General features: G+C 44.5%; 1 long non-coding RNA gene across 1 annotated transcript; it reads right to left on the bottom strand.

Annotated features, from left to right (window-relative positions):
• Positions 1–12,043: 12,043 nt before the first annotated feature.
• Positions 12,044–13,602, bottom strand: LOC309517119. The gene is made up of 2 exons (XR_014213159.1): positions 12,372–13,602; positions 12,044–12,336 (listed from the first exon to the last, which is right to left on the bottom strand). It is a non-coding gene; the product is annotated as an uncharacterized lncRNA (long non-coding RNA).
• Between the last annotated feature and the right edge of the window lie 1,009 nt (positions 13,603–14,611).

Below are 14,611 nucleotides of genomic sequence, written 5' to 3' on the forward strand. Positions count from 1 at the left end.
TACTGTGCCTAAGATTTCAGATTAAAACTGCAGAGTGTAAAGAAAGGAAGACCTTTTTCTGCCTCTCCACTACCAGCTATTCTCTGAAGACTGGAGAAGAGACCCTCCCTCTTAAGAATATTAGGGGGGTGGGCCAGGGAAGGACTAGACCATGTTGAAAACGAAGATAATATTTTAGCTGCAGTTCATTTATTTTCAGCTTTGTATTCTTGTTATAAAAAAGCGCATCTAGACATTCTGCTGTTGTACCCATAACCTAGGCTTAAGGTGCCATTTAGCTCCTAGCTTTCATAACTCAGTTTCTAACACTGTCCCTGACCACTGGTCCTGCTAGCTAGGGATGATGGGAATTGTAGTCCAACAACAAGTGGAGACCCGAGTTTGAGAAACACTGGTCTAATAAATGTGCTTCAGTTGCAGACTTCTGGGGAGTGCAGGGAGATTAAAGTGCAGGGTCTACACTTTTGCCTGGTACTCCAGTGACAACATAGGGAGTGTTGCAGCAAGCCTGGTGGTGATCTTTGTGTCCCCAGGAGACCTCAAGTAACTATTTTCATAGTCATTGATGAAACCTCCTTCTACAGAGGCCTGTTAAGCTGTCAAGGCTTGCTGCCCCCTTCTTTGGGGGCTTCCCTTCTACTGAAATCTGAAGGAAATCTGAGGGAACGTGTAGGGGACACTGTGCTGAGCAGACCAGGGAAATTATGCAATCTCCACCCCCAGTTTCATCTCCCCTTGTTCCTCTTTTTTCAGGGTGGTTCTGTTCCTTTCCATGCATGCCAAACTAGCTGAGAGCCTAGTTTCTTCCAGAATCAGTCCAGGGACATTCCTGGCAAGAGTGTGATCTGTTCTTCTTCCAGGGTGCCCTGGAGCACAGAAATGACTGGGGTATGTTGCATGACCAGTTAGCTGACCTGCGTTCCGGAGAACAAAGCGTGCCTTGATCAGCAGTCCTACACTAACAAGGGACTGAAGCAGAGGCAGTTATATCACAATAACGGAGGTTTTTGTGGATTCTGTGACGGCACTGCAAAAAGGCCAGCAGCTAGGGAGGAGGCCTCTGTGGTGTGCATCTGTTTGGGGGACACACCCAGTGCCTTGAGAGCCAGAACCTCTTTTTATCTCTTTACCAAAAACAACACCACCACCACCTTACTAGGTTTAACAGAAGCGGGGGGCTAGGACCCTGCTTTTTACATCCTTTCACAATGGCCTTGCAAAGTAAGCCAGTGCCAATGGCAAAACTATCCAGTAATTGCTACCACTACACTTCCTGTTAAACCTTGGCAACTTTGTGGAGTGAAGTCTAGGAGGTCAAAGCAATTGCTGGCAAAGGTAGCCTGAGTCAACACACCCTGCATTTCTCAGATCTCTCTCAATTCATCAGGAACAGCAGGGTTGACATCTAGTTGCCTTCCCCACTTTGGTGTTCAGTGCAACCCCTTCTTTCCCCTGTGAAATCCCACAATTTCAACCCCAGTAGTATACACTCAGCAACTAGGCATGTGGGAGATTACAAAAAACTCACATAAACACCCATTAGACCCCACAGCCGCCATATGTGAATTTTTATGAAGAATGAAAAGGAAGGCAAATGGATAAAGCAGGATATGGAAAATAGATTGAACCAACAGGTTCAACCTTGCTATTTACAAATGGGCTTCTAATCTCATGAGCAAACCAACATAGGTAGTTTTCTGATGGTTGGTGTGGAATGAAAACTGCATACCCACAGCCCATTTTTAAGGGGTTTTCCGCCTACATTGGGTTAAGTTACAAGAGGCTTTCCCCACCCCCCAGCCAATCAGAGCACACGTCATGCTTGCCAGGTTACCGGTATGACACCTTTCTGAGAGCTGGGGAGATGGCAGATGACCCCTGGGGGCAGGTGAAGATGGCTACTGCTGGTGTAAATTCCCAGTGGGATTTCTCAAATTCCCTGTCCCAAATCTAGCCTTTCCTTTTTGATTCAAGACTTTGATTGGAGTACAGACCTGGCTTATTCAGTTGCCATAGAGGGCAAGAGATCGGACCTTTTACTCAATCTTTACTATTTCTCAAGCTCTCCACCTGACTCTTGAGTAAAGTGGCTTAAATGCTGCCCTGGGTGCAAAGCTAATTCCTCCTCACCCAATACCCACTTACCATTGTTCTACAATGGCTCTAGTTAACTTCATTCTAAGCCTTCTGCTAGGAGGCTGCTTGAGGAAAGCAAATGGAGCACTGCAAAAACAAGCTCCTTCACTTGAGTGATGAATGAGTCTGCTTTGTTTGCTCTATTGGCATCCTGCCCTCCCACCAAAAACTCATGCCGGCTGTGGAAACTAAAGCAAGTTAGATTTAGAGTGCCTTTCTCAAAGCTATCCAGTAAACTTCAGAGCTTACAAGAAATCTGAGGCTTACCAAATACCCAACTTTGAATGTTTATGACCTTCCTGCCACACTGGGTGCTCTGTTGACCACAGAAAAGCAACGCTGCCTTCCTTAGCCCAGGTTCTTTCTATAATTTCCATAGTAATTGTGGCAACATGCACTGGAAACTGATTATCTGAACTGACGATGAGAAACCTATGCCCCTCCAGGTGTTCATCATCACTGGTTGCCTGTCACTTATCCACAATGGTGCTCAGAGTAGCTCACAACATGAACGATAACAAAAAAAAAAAAAATCAAAAAACAAATTAAGAACAATTGAAAAGAATAATAATGTCAATAGATACAGGAAACAAATCCATACAATAACAATATGAATTAATTACCGGTAATTAACTTGACAGCCTGAAGCTCAACTCCAGCCACAGCCAGCATGGCCAATGCTCAGGGATGATGGGTATTTGTGGTTCAGCAGCTATATGTGGAAGGCCACCAGTTCCCTCGCTCCGTTCTCTCCTCCCCATACCCCATTTGTTTCAAAAGCATTTTCAACTCTGTCCCCCTGCCCTAAGCTTATGCTAACTTTTGGGGGCTCCCAATCCAGCACTAACCTCACGATCTATTTTACAGATGAACGCAGAGAGAACCTCGGGTACATACGATCTGCCACTAAGTGTAAAGAGTCATGGATTGATTGCCAGATGGTGCTTGGGCTACCCCTGCCTTGGAAGGTTCAGGAGGAAGGCAGCACTTATTTCAGGGGATCTGTATTCCATACAGTTTAAAAACAGAGGTCTCTCCCCACTCCACACACACTGCACAGCAAAAACTTTGTCTTTAGATTTTTTTGTGGGTTGTGGTTCTGTGCTGCAGCAGCATGCTGTCTTATGTAAATATGGGGGGGGGGGGGGATAATTGAAACCTTGCCAGTCCGCAACAATTAAAGCAAGTGAAGTTTTCAACCTCAAAGAACAATGATCAGCCAAGGGCACTTCATTCTAAAAATGGCATATTAAATGGTACGTTGGAGCCTTGTGCTGAGCAGGGCAACAGGGGTGGGTGCAGAGAACACCTCTCTGCTCCTTTTCTTTTAATCCTCCCCTATTCTTGGGATGTGTGCTGTGCTTCTGTGTAAGCACATTCCTAGCTTTGAAGGTCTTGGCAGTGGCCAAGCTGACTCTTGCATACCATGTGGAATAGTTGGTGCTATGTTGGGGTGGGAGGAAACAATGAAATGTATTTACTCTAAGGAAAATTAAAGAGGACTAATCTGCCTCCCTGGCCTACTAATGGGCTGATTCATTGTTGGCAGAGAAGAAGCCACTAGCTTAAGACCTCCCCAGCTTTTAGGCACATGCGTATGTGTGACCTTTGTGGGCCCATCTGCCACAGTCTGGAGAGTTTGGATTAGGGAGAAATTAGGTTCCCTTAAGCGGCACTTCTGGGACTGAATCAACTGAGAGAGGGCTTCCTTAAGACAATCGGAAAAGGGACACTCCAGCCAAATACTTTGCGCAAAGGGCGTGCAAGTACCTGTTCAGAAACAGGAATGTGATGGCCTTTGGGGATTGGAGAGCAAGGCATTCACTTTGTTGTCAGAGGGCACAGTAAATTAGTATACTGTGATCTGGGAAAGAAGCTAGTGGTTGCTCATCGCATCTTTTTGGAGTAGCTTTCTTGGAGTGACAATGGTACATGCGTTGTTGAAATGGTTGGTGCGAATATGCAACGCGGGAATGGGTGGGGAGTCTGTTTTGGGGGGACTAAAGCTCCCATCACTGCCAACCATTGGCCACACTGGCTGGCTAGGGCTGATGGGAGTTGTAGCGTCACAACAGTCAGAAGGTCACAGGTTCCCCACCCCTGTTGTAAAGGCAGAAACTCTCCAGAGTTCAAGCTGACAATAAAACAAGCGGAGAAAAGGAGCTTGCCTGTGTTAGGTGAATGATTCATAAGAATCAGAGAATTTTATAAATGAACGGGGCCGAAGTGAGAATAGAGAGTTGGAAGAAGAAAGTATGGTTACATTATCTAAGCGAGATATCAATGTACCGTATTTTTCACTCTATAAGATGCAATTTTCCCCTCCTAAAAAGTAAGGGGAAATGTGTGTGTGTGTGTTATGGAGCAAATGCAGGCTCCATGGCTTTTGCTGAAGCCAGGAGAGCAAGAGGGATCGGTGCACACCGATCCCTCTTGCTCTCCTGGATTCGCTTCACTGGAGAGGGACTGCACAGCTTTCCCTCTCTGCACAGTGCCCTTTCAGCGAAGCAGGAGGAGAAATGGAAGGGGCTCCATTTCTCCTGCTGCTTCGCTAAAGGGGTGCTGCACAGAGAGGGAGAGAATATTTTTTTTCTGGTTCTCCTCCTCTAAAACTTATGGCCAGGTGCGTCTTATAGAGCAAAAAATACAATAGATTTCCAAACTGTCCATATTTGTACTCTAGCAAAGATTGGTTATTCTATACCTGTTTTTTTTTTTAAAAAAAAACCATGTTCAATGTTTTATGTTTTCGCAAACCGCTTAGAGATTGTCTTACAATCAACCAGTACATAATTTTTATCAAGCTTGGGGCTGCTGTCTCTTCTTGCTCCCCTTGCCATCCCTCACCCATGGGTGTAGCCCAGGTGAGACAGGGAGGGGCAGCTGCCCCCACAAATCAATAAAAATCAATAGCAAACTGAGGTTCTGCCCCCCCCAACAAAAGGCCTAGCCCCCGTTAACAAAAACCCTGATTACGCCCATGCTCCCACCCCCCTGCTCCCACTCCTGGCAACCTCTTCCCGTTACACCTGCCCCACCCTGCCCATCACAGCTTGGCAAACCCCCCCTCCCCTCCCTCATTAAACTGTTTAATAGACAGTTGGTCACTTCAGAGAGCAGTTTGCCAAACCACTTTCTGAAGTGCCCCCACACTCCCTTAAATGTTGCTCCAGTAATGTTTAATGCACGTGGGGGGCTCAGAGAGCAAACTGCTCCCTGGAGCCCCTTCTACCCTCCTTTGAACATTGCTCCTTCCTCAGCAGCTCGCCTGGGCTGCCTGCCATCCACGCTGCTCGCTGCTCTGTTGTCACATTGCAGCTGGCATGGCCGTCTGTTGGCAGCCATGTGAACTGCAGCATGATGACAATTTTTCATACAAAAATATAGTCTATAGAGAGAGAACTCGATATACAACAGAAATCTAAGCATGTGTTTTGGAAAGCCTGTGCCTCCTTGTAGTGGAGTACAGGTGCCTTTAAAGGTGTGCTCTTATATTCTTGCCTCTAATTGGCATACACTCAACTTCTAAACCATTTTATGGGCAAGCATCTGATTTTAGCCTGGAGCAAGCACCTACTTTGCCCTCTCCCGGTCTGGTTTTATGGGAACAGAACAGGATTTAAAGAGTGTATTTATGAGCAACAGTGCATAGTGAACTTTTATTTTAATTTATTGCCTGCTGAAACAAAAAATAAAGGTGGCAACCTCTCCCCCTAGCACTAACTGCCGTTGGTCATTGCTGCTGGAGGGCCTACTTGTAGTCTGTATGGTATTGTGGCAAACCTTTGCCTCTGTACATCTTGGGAGATGAGATTTATAATGAGTGAGGGGTAGCAGGTGCACCTTGATAAGTCTGGTGACATGACGCTCATTAAGGTTAGGGGGCTGGTGTATGAGTACTTGAGAGAGGCCGCTTTTCCATTGTGCATGCTTCAGACAGCTCCCCATGAAGTCTCCATTGGGTGACACATCTATTGAAGAAGGGAATGCAGTAGTAATTAAGACAAAACTCACCCATCCAATACAGGAAGCTGCAGTGAAACTCTCCCTTGAGCTTTCCCCTCTCCTCTCTCTTTCTTTGCTGTGTACCTTGGTTTTGGGTTTAATATATAGCAAATATATTGGAAAGAAAAAGAAACAACATCTGTTCACATTAATAAAAATATCCCATCCAATTCTAATAAATATAAACAGTCCATATATCCAAATAGGTGTCCAAATGAGATTGCTGGTTTTAAGACTGAATGTCAAAATATAGAAACCATAAGGTTAGGAAGGATATTAATAATCAATATATCCTCTCCTGCCACCCTCAACATTCCCACACCCTGGAGGCTGGGACCCTGACAAGGAGCCTGTATTGTCAGCTTGTGATGTGCGCAGACACTATACCAAGCTGATGATGGTGTCAGTCGCCAACTGGTTGTTTTGAGACATATACATTAAACACATTACAGGCCGCCATCAGTATGAGCTGCTGGCTCGCCCCTCTAACCCTAGAATGGGAGGAACCACAAACAGTTTATCCCCCACAATCACTGTGAGGAGAAACCATGAAGACTCTGAATAAACAGCCTGCCCCCCTAACCCAGAAGAAGGGAGCCACCACAGGCTCACCCCACTATACCCAAAGCAGGTGAGCCACAAACAGGTCCCTCCTCCTCCTCCTCCTCCATGAGTGGGAAGCCCCAGCTTCTTGGCCTTCCTCCAATAGTGTTAGGGCCAAAGGCAATACCATGCTGCCAACAGGCCCAGTGAGTTTCCCCACAGGTGGATGCCAAGGTCTATTGGAGACCTGAGAGCGCTGATAATCCAGACAGCTCAGATACCTCCAAAGAATATGCGGCCACCACCCACAGAAATATTCTGGGCCATACCCCTGCTTTCCAGTCACAAATTCAAATGATCAACTTTGGACCTTGTAACACGAAGCCTAGAAAACAACTTGCTTCTTACCCTCACCCTTCCCCACTTATCTAAAATGTCATGTTTTATTTTATTATTGTATGTAACCTTGTACTCTGGGAACTGCTATGTGTGACATTGCAAGTTCCATGGAAATGCTGTTTCATTGCCTGTACATTGGTCTGTAAACAAACTTCCTCCAGTGAAAAAATATTGATGTGTAAGAGGGCCTAAGAAGACAATTATTCATCTGGCCTTCTTCCCCACCCCCTCCACCAGCTGTTGGCTCTTTAGTCAAATGAGGCATTTGGTGATACGGCATCTGATTATTAGTACAAACTCTCACATATGCTCCTTGCTCCAAAGACATGGGGGTAGAGTGATAATAGCTCATGTCAATGGTCTTCACATGTAAGCTGCTTCCTTCCTGTGGATTATACTCCTGAATCTGGGTAAGGGGTGTCTATTGAATAAGTCTGTATCCCAGCTGCAGGGAATCTTTGGTTGTCCAGATGTTGCTGGACTACGACTCCAATGATCCCTGAGCATTGGTCATGCTTACTGGGGCAGATGGGAGTTGAAGTTCAGCAACATTTAGAGGGTCACATGTTCCCCACATCTACTATCTCCTGTTTTTCAGTGTGGCCAAGACTAAACTCCTAGGAACTACTGTTGCTGTTTTATACCCCACTTTTCCCGACAGGACTCAATGCAGCTTATAGATAACTCATAGTCATGGGCTCTTTGTTTCCAATATGGCTGGAGTAGCCAGTATGGTGCCCTCCAGATGTTGATAGACTTCAGGTCTCATCATTCCTGAAAATTGGCCATACTGGTTGGGGCTGATGGGAGATGAAATCCAACAACATCAGAAAGGTGTCATGCTGACTACCTCTGCTCCATGATGTGTATTTAGTTATAGAAGCTGTTTTGCTATAGTAGATTTGTGGTGGCATGGAAGGTGGGACCTGACATCAGGACCTGATAAACTGGCCATCCCTTTGCTGCTCTCCTACTACGCCCCCCTTGTGCCATCATTATGGCTCGTACAGATGATGCTATGCATTTCTGTTGTTCAGGCTTTGGGTACCATTGCTTATATATCCAAAATGACACTACCCGCAGTGGAAAAGGTGAGGTACTGGCAAGCTGAGGGCTACACCAAAGCTTGCAAAAGTACAAACAATGAGCCTAAAGTTGGAACCTGGACACAGAATGCTGACCTGTCGTTGGAGCAAAAAATGGGGAGGGACAGGGACAATGAAATGGAGTAGCTCAAGTCCTGGACCACATTATTCCATGATATAACAGTTATGTTCCAACTAGTAAATAAATATATTATTATTAGTTAAATTTATATCTTGCCCTTCCTCTCAAATGAGCCCAGGGCGGAAAATCTTTCTTTTAATAAGCTCAGGATGGTATGTGGAGGTCTTTCCCCCTTCCCCACTTTTATCAAAGCATTCCTGTGAGGTAGTCACTGGCCTAAGACAACCCAATGAAATGCCGGACTAAGTGGGGATTCCAAGCTGACACTCTCCAGGCATAGTCAAGGGCACAACCAGGGCATCACACAGTCCTAGCCAGCACACCTGATGGGAGTTGTAGATCAAAACAACTGGAGGGCTCTAGGATGGCATTTACAAAAAATAGGTTGAACTTTAAAATTGGTTTTGTGTTCAGGTCTGATGATCATCTTATACTGTATCTTGTTTTTGGTATGTGGAGCCAGAGAAGTTGAAACCAGGCATTTATTTCAAAGGCTATAACTGGCCTCTAGAAGTTTTCTGAACTGTATTCATAATGTGTTTACCATATTAAGTGAAAATATAATGCAGAAGTTGTTTGTGAGAGGAAGTACTGGTGTTTCTAAGGAAAGTGGAAAAATACATACGGTACATTTGTATACAAAGGTAATGGAATGTCTTGGGAGAGTTTTACGGTCTGCTCTGATAAGCAGAGTTGCTTCCTGGTATTGTACTTCACGGATTGGGGGTGATGTTCTGATCCTCCTCCTCCTGACTTAAGTTCTTTGCAGGAGGAGGAATTCTGCTTGTACCATGCTAGGCTTTCTCTGGAAATAATCAGCCAAGTAGCTGCAATGGACTTTAACATGCCATGTTTTGGTATCAAAGATCATATACTGTACCTCCTGAATCAGCATGCTAACAAAGGAACAGACTTCAACACCATTGACCTCTGCTTTATAATTGGCATGAATGACATACATAGGCGTGGCTTTTGTGTGCACTTATGATGAACACCCCACTAAGACATGAGGCACACTTAGCCCAAACTCTCTCTTGGGCAGTGCTTCTCAAAGGATGGCCTCAGCTCACTACAGTGCCACAGCGCACCCAGCACCGCTTCCACTCGCCCACCCCACTCCTTGGCTATGCCTAGCCTTTTGGTTGAATGAATGCCAGTCAGCACCAGCAATTCCTCACATGCTAAAGGTGCTCAAGAGGCAGGATTTCAGGAAGAGAGGTCTCCAGCCTTGGAGGTGTCAGAGGGCCAAAGGAGGCGTTGAAGGAAAAAATGAGAAAAAATATCAATAGGATAATAATTATGTAATAAATTTAAAACGTCGTGGAGAGGAAAGCTGTTATAGGAGGAAGAACTGAATGTAAAAAAGTAGCATGGATGAAATAAGCTGACAGATGGGGGTGGGAATAGGGTAAGAGAAATGACAGCAACTGGGTAGCAATATGAAATATGGTGGGAGGGAAAACAGATCTATTCAAATCTTTCAAATGCCAACTTATGCCTAAAACTGGGATGCCTGGTACTTAGCTTGAGAAAAGCTGAACAATGGAACTCCTTGTCATAAGTGAAGTGCTGTGGCAAAGAATTTAGTATTTTACAGTGAGGAGTATGACTGGAAAATAACTGTAATTACCAACTGACTATGCCAAATTCTGCCTCATGTGCCACCATTTTGTGACTAGCCTTGTCCATTCATTACCGTTTTGTGGGTCTCAGTAATTTTCAGTCCTCTCACATGGGTTCACAGGATAGAAAAGTTTGAGAATCCCTGTTCTAGTACAGTATATTCCTGATCTCTTCAGTGCTGGCGTCCACAATGTGGTACATGTGAGCACTATAGTGCTCTCTGACACACACCCTTGGTGCCCCTTGCAATTGTTTTTTGTTTGTTTGTGGGGGGTGGGCTGGTTGGGTGCCTGTTTTTTAGAGGATGTTGCCTACTTCTTTTTGTCTGTTTTGGGGTATATGTAGATGTTTTGCCTACTTATGGTGTGTGTGTGTGTGTGAGAGAGAGAGAGAGAGAGAGAGAGCATTGCCTGTTTTTCTTCTGTGAAATAGGTATTTTGTGGTACTTGTGAATTTCTTAGTTTTCCAAATGTCCCCCTGGGCCTTGAAAGCTTGCGGACCCCACTCTTAGTAGATACTTTATTGTTTCAAGCCACCCCAATCTCTGTGGGGTGAGAGATTCCAAGGGTTCCAGGCACTAACCCAAGGTTCTTGGACATGAGGCACAGCAGAGACTGTGATGTCTTTATGATACACAGTTTATTTACACATATATACAACTTGAGCCTGTGGTGGAGAGGGTCACAGCATCAACAGACCAAACGAGTTGTGTGTCTCCCATAGCTGCAGCCTTGTACTGAACCAGAAATCAAACATTGCTCTCTGATCCTCTGCTTGCTAATTTGCTTCCAGGTCACACCACTAAACTCTGGCTTTATCTGTTGAGGGACGGTCCCCCTCCCACCCATTTGCTGTTTTGCAAATGAGCCCCTTAATAGCTCATAACCAAGGCTATCACCTCATGGGAAGGTAGTTTGGCTTGATTAGATTTCAACACTTGCTGGATCCAGGGATTAATTAGAGGGGTCTGGCACTCACAAACTCATAACATTACTATCGCAGTTATGTTGCATATGCAACAGAAAGTGGGTAAACAACAGAGAAAGCAAGGGTATGGCTCTGGATTGTATTTGATATAAAATGTTTGTGATTCCTCCCTTTTAACCTGGCTGTCCTAAGCCAGAAGCATTTGGGCTTTCCCATTTATAGGAAAATGCAGTTTTTTGTCAATTCATTATTAAATCAAAATATATTGCTTGGAAGCTGCATCACACAGACAAGATTTTACTGCCTTCCAAAAAAGCCCCTTTTTTTAGGTGTCTGAAGATTGATAGAGTGTCTGCAGGAGAAGCTTCTCTTTTAACTTTCGAACTGTGCTTGGATTTAAAGATAGTTTCTCCTAGTGTTTATTGCTTAGGAAAATGCTCAGAAGTCAGGAAGGCTCATGTCTTTCCAAACTATCTGTGACTCCGAGAATAAAATAAGGAATTCAGTAGAAATGAAATTTACTTGCAACATCTGGAGTCTATCTATCTCTCTGTCCAGAGAGCCTGATCTGCTATCTTGAACTCCACTTTGGGCTGACTCCCCTTGGTTGCTTATGTAAGAATGCTTCCTTAATAAATCTAACTCTTCTTGTTCCCTGTTATGATGTCTTGACATATTGGTTTGCCGCCCAAAACTATTAAGTTGCAGAGGTCAGGCTCTGGGCAACATACCCTCTTACCTCTTTTCCAGAAGTTTATAAGAAGACCCAATTGTTTCCCCACTAATTTATAGATACAGGATATGATTTTTTTAAAAAACCCAAGGCAAACAATTGAGATTTGTCTGGGAATTAAAGAAGCCTTTTCTTGTGGCACAGGCTTTCCTGGGCAGGAAGCAAACTCTCATTTTGGAAAGCATGTGTTACAAAACAGGTCTATTGCCCTGTTTTCTTAACAAAACAAAAGGTATGCATATTTGTACATTTGCTTTATGGTACTACTGTGGGTGGAGGTCCTCTCTGTTGGTGCAGGAGAAAAAAATTGTAATATACAGTGTTGTAAACAAAAATCGCCCTTTTCCCTTATGGGGTATCCAAGAACCCATATAGAGTCCTTACATAGGTTCCCTATTGGTAAGGGAAAATAACAGAGACCAACCAGAGAATATTGAGAAGCAAAGCAGCTAGTAAGCCTGATCTTTATTGATCTGTTGCAACAGGGTCCTCACTCACCACAACGCAGGACGGAGGAGGAACCTGGAACAATGGCGCGCAAGGCCTTATATAGACTTTTGAAATTGCCCCCCTGTAGATCAAGACCACCCCCAGAAACATCATACATACATCGCAGAAGGGGTGTAACCTAAGACCACCCCCCAGATACATCATACCTACATCACAGAAAAGGCGGTCTAAAACAGAAATTTGAATGTTGTTTTTCCTGTTTGCCAGGTTATCTGATTGCCTTTCCTGATTGTCTTTCCTGATAGTCTGTCACTCATTATCTGATTGCCTTTCCTGATAGTCTGTCACCCATTAAAATGCTGATTACTCAATTCCTGAGACAATGGGAAGGCTCCCTGACCCTCCCCTCCCTCCTTGTGGGGGGGGGACATTTGGTCAGTTTGGGAATCAAAATGGTTTCAGGTCGGTCTTCCTGTGCTGATCTATGTATGTGCTTGGTTGGTACACTTATGAACATCACAATGTATCTAAGACCTCAAAATTCCTATCACAACATAAAGGATAATTCACTGGATGCCAAAGTCCAGGTTTGGGGCAAGTACTCTTTGGTGAAAGAACCCCAGCAAATATTTAAAAATCACAAAATATGTGGCAAAGTGAAGTGTGGAAATATGGGCTGTTAGACCTTTAAAATAAGCCCCTGTGAGCTCCTCCCAAAGTTCCCCACTTCCCCTAGCATAGAAAAAGGCCACACATTTGGTAAGTTAAAAATGGTTTACTTACAACCTCTCCAAATATCAGATTCATGTACTTTTCCACACAGCATTCAGAAGTTGCACAGGCAAGAAAACTTGGGCTTAGCTGCAAAGTGGTAAAAGTTTCTAAATTACTGGTAAAAGAACTCAAGAGTGGCTTTTGAAAGCCATGTGATCTGAGCTTGGGGCAACAGCTTAGACCTCCTCACACATTGAACTCTGGCAAACTGAAAGGGAACAAATGCTAGTCCCTCCCAAGGTGAGTTAAGCCTGGCAGGACAGCTTACTCTATAGTCTGAATTCCTTCATGCATTAATTAGATTCAAGCATGTTGCTTATATATGAGCCTGGCTATCTCACATTCTCAACCTACTGAAACTTATACTGCTAATTCCCTATTTACATGGGGGTTACATTCTGCTCACCTGAGCACATAAGTGAAATATGCGTAAATGGGGAGCACCCAACTGTGCCTCCAGCTTGTGAAGAGAACTTCCCCAGAGGCCAAAGGGGACATACTCTTTGGGCTCTGGGGAGGGTCTCCTCACGAGCCAGAGGCTTTTTGAGGCTGCTCAGCTAATGTGTGGGAAAGTTTCACCACACTTCATCAGGGCTTCATTCAGCCATGCAGCTGACACAGAAAAGCTTTCCCATGCATCAGCTGAGTAAACCTCAACAAGCCTCCAACTCATGAGGAGACCCTCTCCAGAACCCAAGAAGGACATCCTCTTCAGGCTCCAGGGAGCGACTGCTCGTGAGCCAGAGGTGCACCAGGGCTTTCTGGCTAACAGCTGACACAAGGGAAAGTGCAGCAGTAGCAACCACTTTCCTGAGCCCAGTGGCCGAAGAGCCTCAGCAAAGCCCTGCTGAGCTTCTGGCTTGTGAGGAGACCCTGCCTGGAGCCTGAAGACGATGTCTCCTTAGGGTTTTGGGGAGGGTCTCCTCATGAGTCAGAAGTTCAGCAGGGCTTTGTTGAGGCACTTCAGGTCTCTCCCCCACACCACTTTTGAGTTTTCCATGCAGCACATATAAATGGAGTGGATGGGTGTTTAAAACAAGGGAATGTTTATTAGTTGTCTCCCAAGAACCCCCCACCCCAGCAATTTTCAAATGGTGGGTGGGGAGGAAAAGTTTGAGAACCACTGGTCTAGTATACATGCATAAATTACTATTGACAGCATTTTTTCCAGATAATTGCTTAGTTGGAAAGATAGCTAAAGCGGAATTAGTGTGGTCCAGTAGTTCTGCTTTCAAAGGCAGTTCATGTAGTCTTGTTCTGTTAAAGTTAACCACAGGATTTTCTGGTAAACGGCAACCAACTATTACTTCCTTGTCACATGAAGGAACGGCTGGAACTGCCTCAAGATGAGAGTATGTTTTGTGTGTGTGGTTTTTTGTTGTTATTTGGGGTTCAGTTATTATTACTACCCAGCCTATGAGAGAATAGCATACTAAGTTTATAACAGAAAAATTAATCCTAACCAAGGTAAATGTAAAGGTGTAAAAAAGTTTCATCTACCACAAGTGTGACATGCATTATATTGGCATATGTGGGGACAGGTATGGTGGGCTAATGAACATTAATATTACCAATTCAAGGGACTGCACATAATGAAGGGAAATTTCAGTTTAGTCCTTCCTGCCTAATACATTCTCAAAACCAGCAAAATAGGAACTCTTTCAGCTGAATTCATTCTCCCTCATCAAGCTTTATGTCTGTGGTGATGATGATGATGATTTATTTATATGCAGCCCACCCGACTAGGTTGCTTAAGCCCCTCTAGGCAACTTCCAACAAATGACATCAAACACA

The sequence above is a fragment of the Podarcis vaucheri genome, assembly GCF_965113315.1.
Source record: "Podarcis vaucheri genome assembly, chromosome: 1".
NCBI classification, from domain to species: Eukaryota; Metazoa; Chordata; class Lepidosauria; order Squamata; family Lacertidae; genus Podarcis; species Podarcis vaucheri.